This window comes from Lynx canadensis, chromosome A1 (assembly GCF_007474595.2).
Source record: "Lynx canadensis isolate LIC74 chromosome A1, mLynCan4.pri.v2, whole genome shotgun sequence".
Classification (NCBI taxonomy): Eukaryota; Metazoa; Chordata; class Mammalia; order Carnivora; family Felidae; genus Lynx; species Lynx canadensis.
Genome location: NC_044303.2, coordinates 42,912,615 through 42,926,898, shown reverse-complemented (window position 1 = coordinate 42,926,898; position 14,284 = coordinate 42,912,615). Strand labels below are relative to the sequence as shown.

The 14,284-nt window shown below is 35.8% G+C and overlaps 1 pseudogene; it reads left to right on the top strand.

Annotated features, from left to right (window-relative positions):
• Window positions 1–3,456: 3,456 nt before the first annotated feature.
• LOC115504967 lies at window positions 3,457–4,311 on the top strand (annotated as a pseudogene).
• Window positions 4,312–14,284: the final 9,973 nt, after the last annotated feature.

Below are 14,284 nucleotides of genomic sequence, written 5' to 3'. Positions count from 1 at the left end.
AGAGACTTGTCTGTATAGCAGCAGTGGAGGAGATGGCCTAAAACTATAGTTAGGACAGTTCTTCCATTGTAAAAGGATACAAGATAAAGATATGAATAAGGATTTTCACAGATTGATGCATTTCTGGGAGGCATATGAAGTAGCTCTTGTCTGATTACTTCTGTTTTCCTCATAATAGATGAGGTTGCATCATCAGTTGAGATTTTCTAGCATTTCAGCACAATCTTGCTCCCTGTAATGCTATTTCCCATATCAGAAGTGCTATAACACCAGAAATCACATTTCCCAGACATCTTCACCATCAAAGTTTGGGGATGTGTTATCAATGGGAAGCCCCCAGTGCTGGTAAGAAGAGCAGGAAGCACCAGCGTTTTTGAAAGGGCAAAATATAAGGTTGGGTTTCTGTAGCTACTGGGCCAGAGTAGTGCCTGTTTCTTCAGGGGGATAGTCATTTCCTAAAGTTATTGACTTCCAGGTAACGCAGCCTTCCCTTTTTAAACATTTCAGTCTTTCCAACAATTTTGCAGCCTATTTCCCTCTACAATCTCTACTTTTTTAAAAATTTTTTAACGTTTATTTTTGAGAGACAGAGAGAGATAGAGCATGAGCAGAGAAGGGGCAGAGAGAGAGGAAGACACAGAATCCAAAGCAGGCTCCAGGCTCTGAGCTGTCAACAGAGAGCCCTATAGGGGCTTGAACCCACAAACCAGGAGATTATGACCTGAGCCGAAGCTGGATGCCCAACTGACTGAGCCACCCAGGTGTCCTCCTCTACAATATCTCTTGATGCTTTAAGTATATAGAGTGGTAGCTTCTGTTTTATTACCTGAATCCTGACAGTTGCCACAGTGATGAAGTCTGAGGAAAAGAAGGTCTGAAATAGTCATTGAGAAGGGCAGTATACAATGCTATAAAACAAGCCTCTTACACTTGAAATAAGACAGAATTGAAGAATATCAACTACTTAGCCGCTTTCTTTCTGCCCCTGCTATGATATGTGATTCATTAAGCAACTTCAGAAAATCACCCAAGTGTCATGGAGCCTAATTTTGAAATCCCCAGTAAAGGCTTTACTATTCCATAAAACACTAGCAACATATGTTTGCTCACCCAAAATCTGAGCCCTGTCAATGGCAGAATTTCTTAACTTATTAGACCATTTTACTTTTTAAGCAAAAGAATTTTTATAGATTATTAAATGTGCCATGCTATAACTTTTCTCATTGGTTGTATTTGTTTTGTGATCACTTTGAAAAAAATGAATTTCTTCTTCACATAACAGCCCTTAAATATTTTAGGATACCTATTATGAAAACTTTTTTTTTTAATTCTTTACTATAAAATCCTTCCAGGTCTCTCCTTTTAGTCAATGGTACTAAGTCTACTCAATATCCTGTCTTCTGGCCCTAATCAGGTTGGTTAATACCCCCTCTTAAATCATGGCAGCTGGAATTGTATAAGTGCAGTATGAACAGCCTGGAAAAAATTGACAGAGTTGCTTCCCTTACATCTAAGTTTACATCAGCATTTATTACAAAATTAACTGCACTGATAAATATATCGGTAACAATCAATTAATATAGCTAAGATTTTTTTATTGTGTTTTTGACTATATAATCTCTATATTTATAAATTTAGTTTTAAGACATATTCAACATTTACGTTGATCTGTAGTTTTGCTTCAATGGATTTGGCTTCTTTTTAGACCTTTTCTTGGATACTCCTTCAGTCATGCACCATATTCACCATACTACTGCATCTAATTACATCAATTGGCAGATTTTATCATCACAGCATTATTAGTTTCATCCAAATCAATGTCTAAAATATTTATGGATGATTACTCTAGGATTACATTGGAGACTTAAAATCTATGTACATTGTTTAAAATATGAATGCATTGTTTAGGACTATCAGAAGTAAGAGCACATGCAGAATAGAAAACTTAAAAGATGGAGGCAAGTGGAGAAAAGTATGGGCTGAGGCCTATGATGGTAGTGAAGAACCACAAGAGTAAGGAAGGGCACTGTATTATTTGCTAGGGCTGCATAACAAAGACTACAGGCTGGGTGGCTTAAAGAACGGAAATTTATTTTCTCACAGTTTGGAGGCTGCAATTTCAAGATCAAGGTGCCAGCAGGGTTCATTCCCTGTAAGGCCTTTCTCCTCAGCTTGCAGATGGCCACTCTTTTGCTGCCTCTTCACATACTCTTTCCTTCATGTTTGTGGATCTCTGGTGTGTCAAAGTCTCTTCTTGGAGGAATAGCAGTAATTTTGGATTAGGACTCACCCTCATGGCAATCATATTAACTTAATTATCTCTTTATAGGCCCTCTATCCATACAATCACATTCTGAGATATGGGGTGAAGGCTTCAACATATGAATTTTGAGGGAATACGATTCGGCCCACAGCAAGTAATTATACTGACAACAAAATATGAGACTAGAGAATTACAGAAACAAAAGAGAGAAGGGAAGAGGGAAAGAAGTGGGGAGAAACATTGAGATTAGTAGTTTAAGCAAAAAGGCAGAGGTAGAAGAGTGATTAAGGACACTGAAAACATAAACTGACATCTGTTTAGTTTTATAATCTCTATGGCACAATACCTGAGCAGGCTTGCAACATTTCCAAGGCTAGAGAGCAACTCTGGTTATTCCTGTTCCATACCACTGCCCCAGATAAGAGTCAGAAATTCTCTGCATCCTCCTATAAGCTTTAAACTGTTCTAAAATTTTTCTGAATAAATCGTATTTTATAAGCATTATTAATTCCAGTACTCTCTTAAGATGCCAAAGCTCATCCTGTCCCTCCATTGCCAAAAATGATCAAAAATGTTAGATTTTATCTGATTTGAAATTTCTTTAGTTTTGATACTATTTATGTTCTCTCCTTGAAATCTACTTCTCCACTGCCTTCCTCCACCCTATACACTCCAATTTCCCTTCCCGTCTTTTTTACTACTAACTCTCCATTTCTCCTGACACCTCTTAAAATTGAATCCTTGAGAGTTTCATCTTTCTTCTCATTCCATTTGTATTAGTTTGCTGATTTGGCCTCATCTGCTTCCAAGGTTTCACCCTTCATTCCTTGTGTTACAGGCCCACAGAGTGCATGATTTTTCCTTAGGAGATCTCTAGTTAATTGCTCCAGTGTACTTAAAACTAAATATATTCAGAGTTAAACTCATTTTCTCTGTTACTTTCTTACTTATGTTCATATCTGCTATGCTTCCTGTGTTACTTTTTCTGATTAATGAGTCTGTTATGTACTTAATGGCTCAGGTTAGGGGAGTCATTGGGTAAACATCATCCCAATGGTTGTCCACTCTCATTGCTATTAGAATAAAATTCAAATGACTTACTATGGTGTCACAAAGACACACACATGACTTGACCCTTCATCTCAGACATGATCTCCTATCACATTCCCCCTCTTTTACTATGTTCTATGTACATGGGAATCTGCTTATCCTTAAGAAGATATGCCGGTGCCTCGGAGGCAGTAGGCAGCCTCACCACGAAGCTGAACATCTCTTTCCCAGCTACTGGCTGCCAGAAACTCATTGAAGTGGACGATGAACGCAAACTTCATACCTTTTATGAGAAGCGAATAACCACAGAAGTTGCTGCTGATGCTTTAGGGGAAGAATGGAAGGGTTACGTGGTACGAATCAGTGGTGGCAATGACAAACAAGGCTTCCCCATGAAGCAGGGTGTCTTGACCCATGGCCGTGTCCGCCTACTGCTGAGTAAGGGGCATTCCTGCTACCGACCACGGAGCACTGGAGAAAGAAAGCGCAAATCTGTTCGGGGCTGCATTGTGGATGCCAATCTCAGTGTTCTCAACTTGGTCATTGCGAAAAAAGGGGAGAAGGATATTCCTGGACTCACTGATACTACTGTGCCTCGTCGCCTGGGGCCCAAGAGAGCTAGCAGAATCCGCAAGCTTTTCAATCTCTCACAGGAAGATGATGTCCGCCAGTATGTTGTGAGAAAGCCCCTAAATAAAGAAGGTAAGAAACCTTGAACCAAAGCACCCAAGATACAGCGTCTTGTTACTCCACGTGTCCTCCAACACAAACGTCCGCGCATTGCTTTGAAGAAGCAGCGCACGAAGAAAAACAAGGAAGAAGCTGCATAATACACTAAGCTTTTGGCCAAGAGAATGAAGGAGGCCAAAGAAAAGCGCCAGGAACAGATTGCCAAGAGACGGAGGCTGTCTTCTCTGAGAGCTTCTACCTCAAAGTCTGAGTCCAGTCAAAAATGAGATTGTTGTAAGAGGAACAAATAAATAAGATCAGACGTAAAAAAAAAAAAAAAAAAAAAGAAGATATGCCAAACTTTTCCCCATCTTAGGATATTTGATCTTCCCCTGACTATCACTCCACAAGATTTTCAGATGACTTATTTGTTCTCAACATTTGGATCTCTCATTATCAAGATCTCTGTTCAAATGTAACCTTCTTAACCCACAATGTCATCACCATTTGTCACTCTCTGTCCTATTATCTGCTTTATTTTCTTTATAGCACTTATCACTTTGGAATATCAGGACTGGTCTGTCTTGCTTATTAAAATCTAATCTTGCATTTCCATTTTCACAGTACTAAAGTAGCTCTTAATCATGTACAAAGTGATGTCTGAAATTTTTACCATAGTATATAAGCCCCTCATTATCCTGTCCTACCTCTCTCCATCTTGTTTATTTTATGTTAATTGCCATCCTTCCATATAGAAACCCCTTTCACTTTATGCTGCAGTTATTCACAATCAAGTTTACTGCATGCCTAATATCCAAAATCTTCTGTTTACTCGACTTAAGCTTAATACTCTTATCCATAAATTGGGGACAAGGGAAGAAGTATGAGATATAGGAAATTTTTTATTTCTAAATTTGCTCTGATAACGTAATAATATATGTAACGTGCTGTGTATACGGACTGTCACATAATAACCACTCAATAAAAGCTAACTATGATTCTTGTGACTACTCCATTCCTATTGTAATGCTGGTAGAGATAAAATCCATATAGCTATTATGGTGATTGTAACTTTCAAATAGTTTATCTTCTCAAAAAGGGCAATTTTGTCACTGTTAGCACCCTACTTAAAATGTTCTCAAGTTTTTTTATATTTCCGCATCTGCTCCATAGTGACAAAGTGTCAAAAGCATAAGTTGAAAATGTGACAAATATTGCATTTTCATTAAAATATAACATTTCAAGCCAAAGTGCATTCACATTTACAATATGTTTACTTACATTTTTTCTGTCATCATGAAATGACATATGACTGTGTAATCCCAAGAAAAGTGAAGAATATGCATAGACATATAAATATATATGTATATAAATTCTCTATTAGCATTATAATATGATTTCTTATTACAGTTTATTGTTATACAGTACATTACTACCATCCTACTCATATTACAAATTTAAACTACTTAAAACAATTTAAAATTTTGTTTTGATAATATGGACAGAATATTTTGATAAATTATGATTAGTAAACTTAATAGTAGGACATTAAATTATAATTATTAACTTATCAAACTGGACAGACCTGAAAGGAACATTAGATCCATTTCACATAATACCTAGTATGATTTAAAACTCGAAAGGAGAAAACAAATATTAGGATAATAGTACTCGAGTCTACAAGTGGTCTTTTCACTTTATTGATCCAGTGAACTAATCAGAATCATTTTTATTTTGTTTTCTTCTGTTAAATAAAAGCAGGAGGTATAAGAGCCATATGATAGTTACTAACATAATGAACTGGGACTGTCTAGCACAATGGGTCCATTGTATTTGCCTCGTAACAAAGTACTGGAGAGTTCATTCAAAACTGTATAAGCCAGGTGGCATACTAATTTCCACATCAATATATCATTGAATACACAGTAATAGAACCTTAAGGCAGATGGTGTTTTGAAAAATCATTACACATGGGAAGTCTCTTATCTGTAAAAAGAATGTCTGAAACATATCTATTTCTATAATGTAAAAGACCGCAAAATCCAAATCCTAATATTATAGCAAAAACTTAGAAGTTATGCCATTCAGTATTCTTCCAAATCACAGAATTCTGTCACAAAATTTTGAAAGGTTCTAGCTCATCCTTTCTTTAAAATCTTTCAAGGATGAGTAATTTGGCATTCCACATGTAATCTCATTTTTTAAAAGGTAAAAAAACAAAGCAGAATTTACTATAAAACTTCCTTTTAAAAGTTGAATTTAAAACTCCCTTTTAGTTATTCTGTATGCTTAATTAGGTCTTATTCCCTTTCCAGGAGCAGCCTCTTTTTTGCTCTGATAATGGATTTCATGCTCTAATCTCTTCTAACTCAATATAATTGCTTCTAGTACCTACGATGGTTTTTACTTTTCCCCAATTCCTAGGCTTAGTGTTACTCTGGTTGCAGCACTATGGAATTGTTCAGTTGGTTCATATCTTCTAGGAGAGAACAAAATACAGCAGAGGTATCTTGCATACTAAAGTGAGACCATACAGAATCACAGAAACAACAAATCACAAATCTAAATCCACATATGTATATCCCTCATCATTCTGTTTTTCATTCTATCCTATAATACTCTAGTCAAAATCTCTCATGAACATTTCCAATAATGGAGAAATTTTTGACTCCAAAGGCAATGATTTCTATTTCAAGCAATGAAGCTATTTTTGAAGTCTTTGTTTTTAGTGGGAATCAGATCTTCTTTATCTTATATATTTAATTAATCTTGCTTCTGATATTTTAGTCCCATAGCATAAATGTACTTGCTTTTCACATGAGAAATATTCAAATATTTAAAAATAGATAGTTATGCCCTGCCTCTCATTTCCATCTCTCAAATCTGCATTTATTTTATTTATTCTAAACACATTTTATACAACCTAAGAAAACAGTAGCTTTCTGATAGTAAATCACTTATATTTAGCTAATGGTCTAATAAAACTATTGCTGTTCATTCCTACAGACTACACTTTTTTTTCACTCATGTATTCTTCTGTATTTTCAAATTTTCTCAGCATCAAAGTATTGAGATCTAGAGATATAATATTAGGATGTAAGTTTGGGAATATTGACAAAAGAAGCTATTAGATCCACTTTCATTCCTACAGACATATCTTAGACCCTGTTTCTCCAAGTCTCATACATTTCCCACTGGTGGGTCACTGATTGCTTTATTCTTCCATTAAATTTGTATTAATCATAGTCTTCTTTGTATGCCAATTATATTAATAGTATAAACAGGAAATAAATCAGAACTCCCCTCCCACCCTTGGCATGCTTTTATATCATAATAGAGATGATTTTTTTTTTTTTTTTGGTATTACTGCTTAAGGTGAGGTTACAATAGAGAAGGGAGGAAGAGAAGAAGGAGAGAGAAAAATAAGTTAATAATAATATAGTATAAACTGCAAAAAATACACTATAAACTACAAAGTTGACAAAACTTATGAAGTTAGGACACAATGACTTAGATTAAGTAAACTCTAATTTAATCCTTGCAGTTCCATTTGACCCAGCCTAGTTTACCAGGACTAAGTATGGATGGCCAGCATTCAGCTAGTAATACATGTTCCTTTAGTTCATCTACCAAAATACCTGGGTTTGAATTTTGACTCTACTAGCTACTGTTTGTGTGAACTTGGGTAACTTTTTAAAACTCAGTATCTTTATTGAAAAATGGAAATTAAGGTCACTACCTCAGTAGTTTATTTTTAATAAAGTATCCATGTAAAAAGCTTAACACAGTACTTGATACATAGAAATAAATCAATAAAGCAGCTTTTCTATCATCATCATCATCACCATCGTCATCATTCTTTTAAAGTTTATTTATTTATTGAGAGAGAGAGAGAGAGAGAGAGAGAGAGCACTCAGGAGGGGCAGAGAGAGAAGGAGAGAGAGAACCCCAAGCAGGCTCTACACTGTCAGTGCAGAACCCAACACAGGGCTTTCAGACTCATGAACAGCAAGATCATGACCTGAGCCAAAATCAAGAGTCAGATGCTTAATCTACTGAACCACCTAGGCACCCTATCATTTTTCTTTTACTATTTCTTCAGGACCTTTCCTTGGGTTGCTATGGCATGATGGAATTTGGACATTTACTATCCCACCTATGATGGAGACAGCCTTAATGTTCCCTTCAGCATGACTAAACTTTAAACACATTTCCTTCTGATTTGGGGTCTCAAACTACCTTTTCTTAGAGTTTTTGCTTTAGAAATTTGCAATTATAAATTCTTTTTCTTCCCCTTTGAGAAGTAAATTCTTTTCTCAGCATCTTATAAGTTTTACAGCTCAGGAATGTCTTTCTCAAGGGCCCAGGAGCCATCTCTTTAAAATGTAATTATCAAGAAAGATACTATCCATATCTTCCAGGATATGAGGGAATGTAGAAACCTAACCAATAAGGAACAATTAGAAAACAGGTATGACTTAATCATATTCAACAACCTCCCTTCTAATAATCTCCACTGCTTTTACACTGTGTCACCCTATCTTTTGTTTCTGCAGACTTGAGTTGAATCTCTCTCCCTTTTTACAATGGTCTTTAATAAAGTTTTTCATCCTTATTTAGCACTGTCTGATGAAATTCTTCTTGGACAGATTACAACCAGATTCTGAAACTTATAATGTAGAGTTCAAGTGTAAGCTTAACCAGAGCTTTTCCTAGGATCCCAACATTCCTGGGTATGTCTGAAGGACTGGTTGTGCATGTCTATTTGGAAACTATTTGTATCATAAACTAAGCTGCTACTTGGGTAAACATTATGCTAAGAGAAGAAGGAGAAAAGATCAGGAGGTTGATGTCATAACAATGCCCCAACTAAGGCAGGGACCGTTTTGAGTGCATGATGGCACAATTCACACTGACTTCAGACTCATCCCTAGTCACCTCTTATTTGAGTCCTGGGAACTGTAAATAAATTAGAAAGAACTAGTTCACCAACAATTCTGTACGACTCTCAAATATCCTTGAAAGTCAAAGATATAAACAGAAGTAAGAGAAAAATACATCTGCACTTGTATGCAAAAAAATATAGTATGACCTAGGTAGGATATCAACTTAATAGCTGCATGAGTGGTTTTAGTGGCAGAGTTCAGAAGGCTACCCACAAAGTAGTAGCATTCCTGGAAGGTCAACACAATGAACTTTTGGTAGCATCAGCAGGTGACAAAATTATAGACAATTGCATAACATGGCACATATCTGACTTTATACGTATCTGAAGCTTCTGAATTAGACATAAAAAGCAAAGAGATGGAATCAAACAGAAAGAAAACAATAGATATCACATTGTATCTAAGTAGCCTGTACATATGAGATGGTCTCTAGAATCTCCCGGAAATAACTAGCTAAAAATTTTCTGAAAAAAATTATCTACTGGTTACAAGATAGAGAAAGAATTATTGCTACTGTTAATATGACACCATTGTTTTTATCCTCAGACAGATTTGGGCAGATGCCAGTCATATGTGCAATCTTTTCCCCAGAATATCTCTCAGAATCTAATTCTGGTTTTATAATATAGGTCCAGAAAATCAAACCACTTTTAAACAGCTCCTATACAGTTAACTTTTAATTTGCTCAGTGTGACTTTGCCTTTTAAATAAAAACTTCAATTAGGAAATATATATACATGTATATATATGTATGTAACTTCTTAAGTGTCCTCAGTTATGTAATCAGGAAATCAAAAAGAATGAGATTATATTACAGGTTTCATGAAGTAGAATTCTTCATTCCATCATGGATCAGTAATATACAGTAGTCATTGGGATGTTTATATCTTTAGATTCTTAATCATGACTTGATTGATATATCCCTCCAGAAACATAGCATGCCTTCCAGATATCCCTGCCTTCTTATTCTTAGCAGAGACAATAAGGAAATCCTGTCTACCTGGTCAGATTAGCATTTTTTCCCCACAGTTCAGATTCTGTGAATTTTCTGTGTTGTTCTTTTGACTTGAAGTATTACTTCTCAAAAGAGCTGAATTTACCATTTCTTAAAATGTGTACATTATTTGGTTTCAGTAGTGTATATTTCTTCTGCTTTTTTTCTCTCCTATGGCAACCAAAAGGTGTCCTGAATTTATAATTGCATTTGCAAAATATTTTCTAAGTATTTCATTTTATTGAAGGTATCTTCATTGTTCTTAATAATGTAGAAGTTCCTACATCTTGTCACTTTCTTTTAAATCTAGGGATTAATTTAACTTTAAGGCACATATCTGATTAGTGAGCCCCTTATTGAGAAGATAAATGTAGCACATGCCTTTATGATCATGGAACAGTTCCCTTGATGTCTATACCTCTTAGGTATCAAGTTAAATTGGTGTCTGTCATGGTTTCCCTTTGGAACTCCTGCTATTCCTGGCCAGTCTCCTTCTCGGCTTCTTATACTATATTACTTCTGATAAAGTATTACCCCTCCATTCTGTGCTAGTTTCTGCTAACCTAGTGAAATATTAACAACTGCAACATATTTGTTTGGTTAGTATTAGCACAGTTTGCTTTGGAAACAGAGTGAATCCTTACCTGAATATTCCAAAAGTGTTTAGTGCTTATGTTATCTTATTTTGCAAGTATACATGTGCACTCACACACAGGCATGCATGTGATTGTGTATCGTACAAATCAAAGGAAATCTGAAGTGAGTGTTTTAGTTTCTAGAGATTTTACAGGGAACTAATGCTAGAATCCTAGCAAATTTTCCAGTACAACTGTACAGCCTGACTCAGAGAGTCACCTAAGTACACTTATGCTTTAACCATCCCTAGTCAGTCCAGCTTTCCTCTACAGAAGAAATTACCTCAGCCTTTCATTTCACTCCTCCACCTATAAATATTTAATTAAAAAATACTATATGTACAAACAAATAACTTTGGGGGTCAACAGCAACCTTACTGTGATCTAAAAATGTATAGTATCAAAAAAAATCACCTAGATACAATCTTAGGCTGCATAAATGAATAATAAGATTTGGTAGTTGATTTTTTCAGCATATTGTGTGATATCTCTGACCACAGCTGGAGAATCCCACATGGATTGCACTATTTTATTAGATACATCTTAGAGCACCTTCACAATAGGCAATCAGAATTATCAGAGCTCATAACATCATGTGAGAAATCACCCATAAGGACCCATTTTTTCATTCTTTTATTCATGTATTCATCAAATATAGGTTGAGGAAAAGCTGTGTGCTATGGCCTTTTCATTCTCATAGGAGAAAAAGGAAATCATAATATAACAAAATGCAATTAACATAACAATATGTTTTGTTGTGTAAATACAGAATATTTTCACATTATAAAAATTATAAGTGTTTTGAAGAAGAAGAAAGCAAAGAAGGGAAAATAACATGTTGGGAAGGAGTGACAATTTAAAAGGTCAGAGATGACTTATGAATATGATGGCGCCGTAAGAGAAAAAGAAGGACTTGTGAATGGGTAGTTGAACTGCTTTCCGGGCAGAGAAGAGCACCAAAAAGTGAACATTTCATAAGGCTGTAACTTATCTGCAAAGGTTGAGGGAAAAGAACGAGGACTATGTGGCAGCAGTGATTGATGCAGACAGTAGAGACAAGGCCAGTGAGTCAAGGGCCTAGGAAGATGGATCTTTGTAGAGCCTTGCTGGCCATTTCTAGGACTTTGGCTATTATTCCGAGTGAAATGGGAGCCATAGGAGGGTTATAAACAGGAAAATAATGTGGTCGGGCTCCAGTTTAAACAAAACCATTCTGGTTGCTTTGATGTAAATAGTCTGAGAAGATGAAAACAGAGAAATTAGTTACAAGGTTGTTGTAATAAAAAATCAAGACATAATGGTTCATTGTCACCACTGTTGATAAGAGGAAAAGTGGTCAAATGTGGTGGATACATTCTGAATACATTTTAAAGACTGAGTCAACAAGATTTGCTGATGTACTATATGTGGGGCTTAAGGACAACATTTTAAGTGTGAATATTTACAGCAAGTCCCTGATTTGTATTGTAGTGTGGGACTGAAAATTACCCTGTAAGCTGAAATCATACAAAGCAATATTTTTTAATTGAAGCATAATTGCAATATTCTGTTAGTTTCAGGTGTACATCATAGTGATTTGATATTTTTATACATTTTGAAATGATCCCCACAATAATTTTAGTTACCATCTGTCTTAGTAGTCAATGGGAAAACTTACAGTTGTTGTATGACTTCTAAAAATTTTTGTCAAACCATTAAAAAGTTTATTAGTACAAATTATAAACATATAGAGAAATTAAAAACTCGTGTAAATGCTAATATTTATGTAGTGCACTGTAATTTAAAAATAGGAAACACTGAGAATTAAACTGTCCTTTTTTTTGTAAAAAAAAAAAAGACTCATTTATACAGTTTGAACAATGGTTGCCTTCTTCTCATCAAATATAAGCTTGGATCAGCTCCCGACATTTTATCCTTTGAACTTTCAATGTTGTGAAATATATCCAGGAGTTTCTTAAATGTGGACATTTTGCCAATGTCTATGCCTCTGATGTATCTTCATTCTTTTTATTGCAACCACTGTTTTCAGTCATGTTGATTAAGTTTGCTTTCACTAAATTTCTCTGGCTGCAAATCTAGAATTCTCAAATGGTGGCAATGCCAGCAGGTGTATGGTCATTCATTTAGTCTACAGCTTCGTTTATATTTGATTCCAACTTCATTTTCAGGGGCACCTGGGTGGCTCAGTGGGTTGAGCTTCTGACTCTTGATTTCAGTCATGAGCTCCAGGTTTATGAGTTCAAGCCCCGTATCCAGTTCTGTGCTGACAGAGAAGAGCCTGCTTGGGACTCTCTGTCTCCGGTCTCCCTCTCTCTCTTTGCCTTTCTCTCTCTCTCTCTGTCTCTCTCTCTGCTTCTCTCTTTCTCTCAAAAATAAATGCATAAACTTTAAAAAAGTTTTTCGTTTTCAGAACACGGACTTTTTATTTCATTGCTGTACTTTCATCCTTTTGGGCCAGTTTCCTCCATTGATTATTCTTTCTTCCAACATGCCACCTTGGTTTATCACTAGGATATAAGGAGGCAACACAACTGCTCGCATTGCTGTCTGTGCATGTACCAAACAACAGTTGCACACTGATCAATCACCAACAGACTGAAAGAAGTAATGCGGATGACAAATCATGGTGTGCATGTGTTATTTGCATAATTTGTGGACTGAAGAGCTAGCAGCAAATTTGGTACTTAATGCAATTAACTATGATTAATCTACCCTTGTAATTAAATTTACACCTTGTTGCTGGGGGACTGGTGTTATTTAAACCTTTATACACTGAAATTCATGAGTATCACAAGTTGTATAAAGTGAGGATTTCCTGCTCTCTGGACAAGAGTCCAGGAATCTAGGAGGAACCCATTTGCTACTTGTAAATATACAAAGTGAGAAATATGTATGTAGTCCAGAAATGCAGGTGAAAGTTCAAGATAGTAATACTTACAGGTATGTAAAATTCATTCAAAGCAAAATAGGGCTTATAAAATAAGCATGTCCTTATTTCTGCATTTGAAATGTATGAAGTTAAGTGCAGTTATGTATACATTCATCATTTATTTGACCATTAATCATTAATTATTTTACATGCATTTATGTGCTAACAGAGACAAAAGGAGCTATAAGAAATAAGCCTAAGATGAAGTTACACATACTTAATGTTTCAACAGAGCTGAAGTTAAAGATACAGTGTCTTTCTCTTTTTCTATGCAATCAGTTTTTACCAGTCTAAATCTACACTTCATTTTTTAAGTTCCCAGAAACCAGTGATAAACTCACATGGGATTTCTCTCATTCTCAGCCCTCTGTAGCATATATTCCCCTTGGTTCACAGTAAGTGGTTTAAGATGTAAATTTTGGCAAGAAGGGAAGATATGCTGTAGCTCTAAATAAGATACTAGATGTGTTGTTCTTGAAAGATTACCATTTTAGTAACTAATGTATGTATAACCAAAAATTGGATATGATTTGGGGCACCTGAATGGTGCAGTCCCTTAAGCCTTGGACTCTTGATTTCACCTCAGGTCATGATCTCATGGTTTATGGGCTCGAGCCCCGCATCAGGCTCTGCACTGGCAGTGCAGGGCCTGCTTGGGATCTTCTCTCTCCCTCTTTCTCTCTGCCTCTCCCCTGCTCATGCTTTCTCACTCTGTCTCAAAATAAATAAACTTTAAAAAAAATTGGATATTATTTAAATGTCTTCACACCTTGGGTTGAATTCATATATAATGTTTCC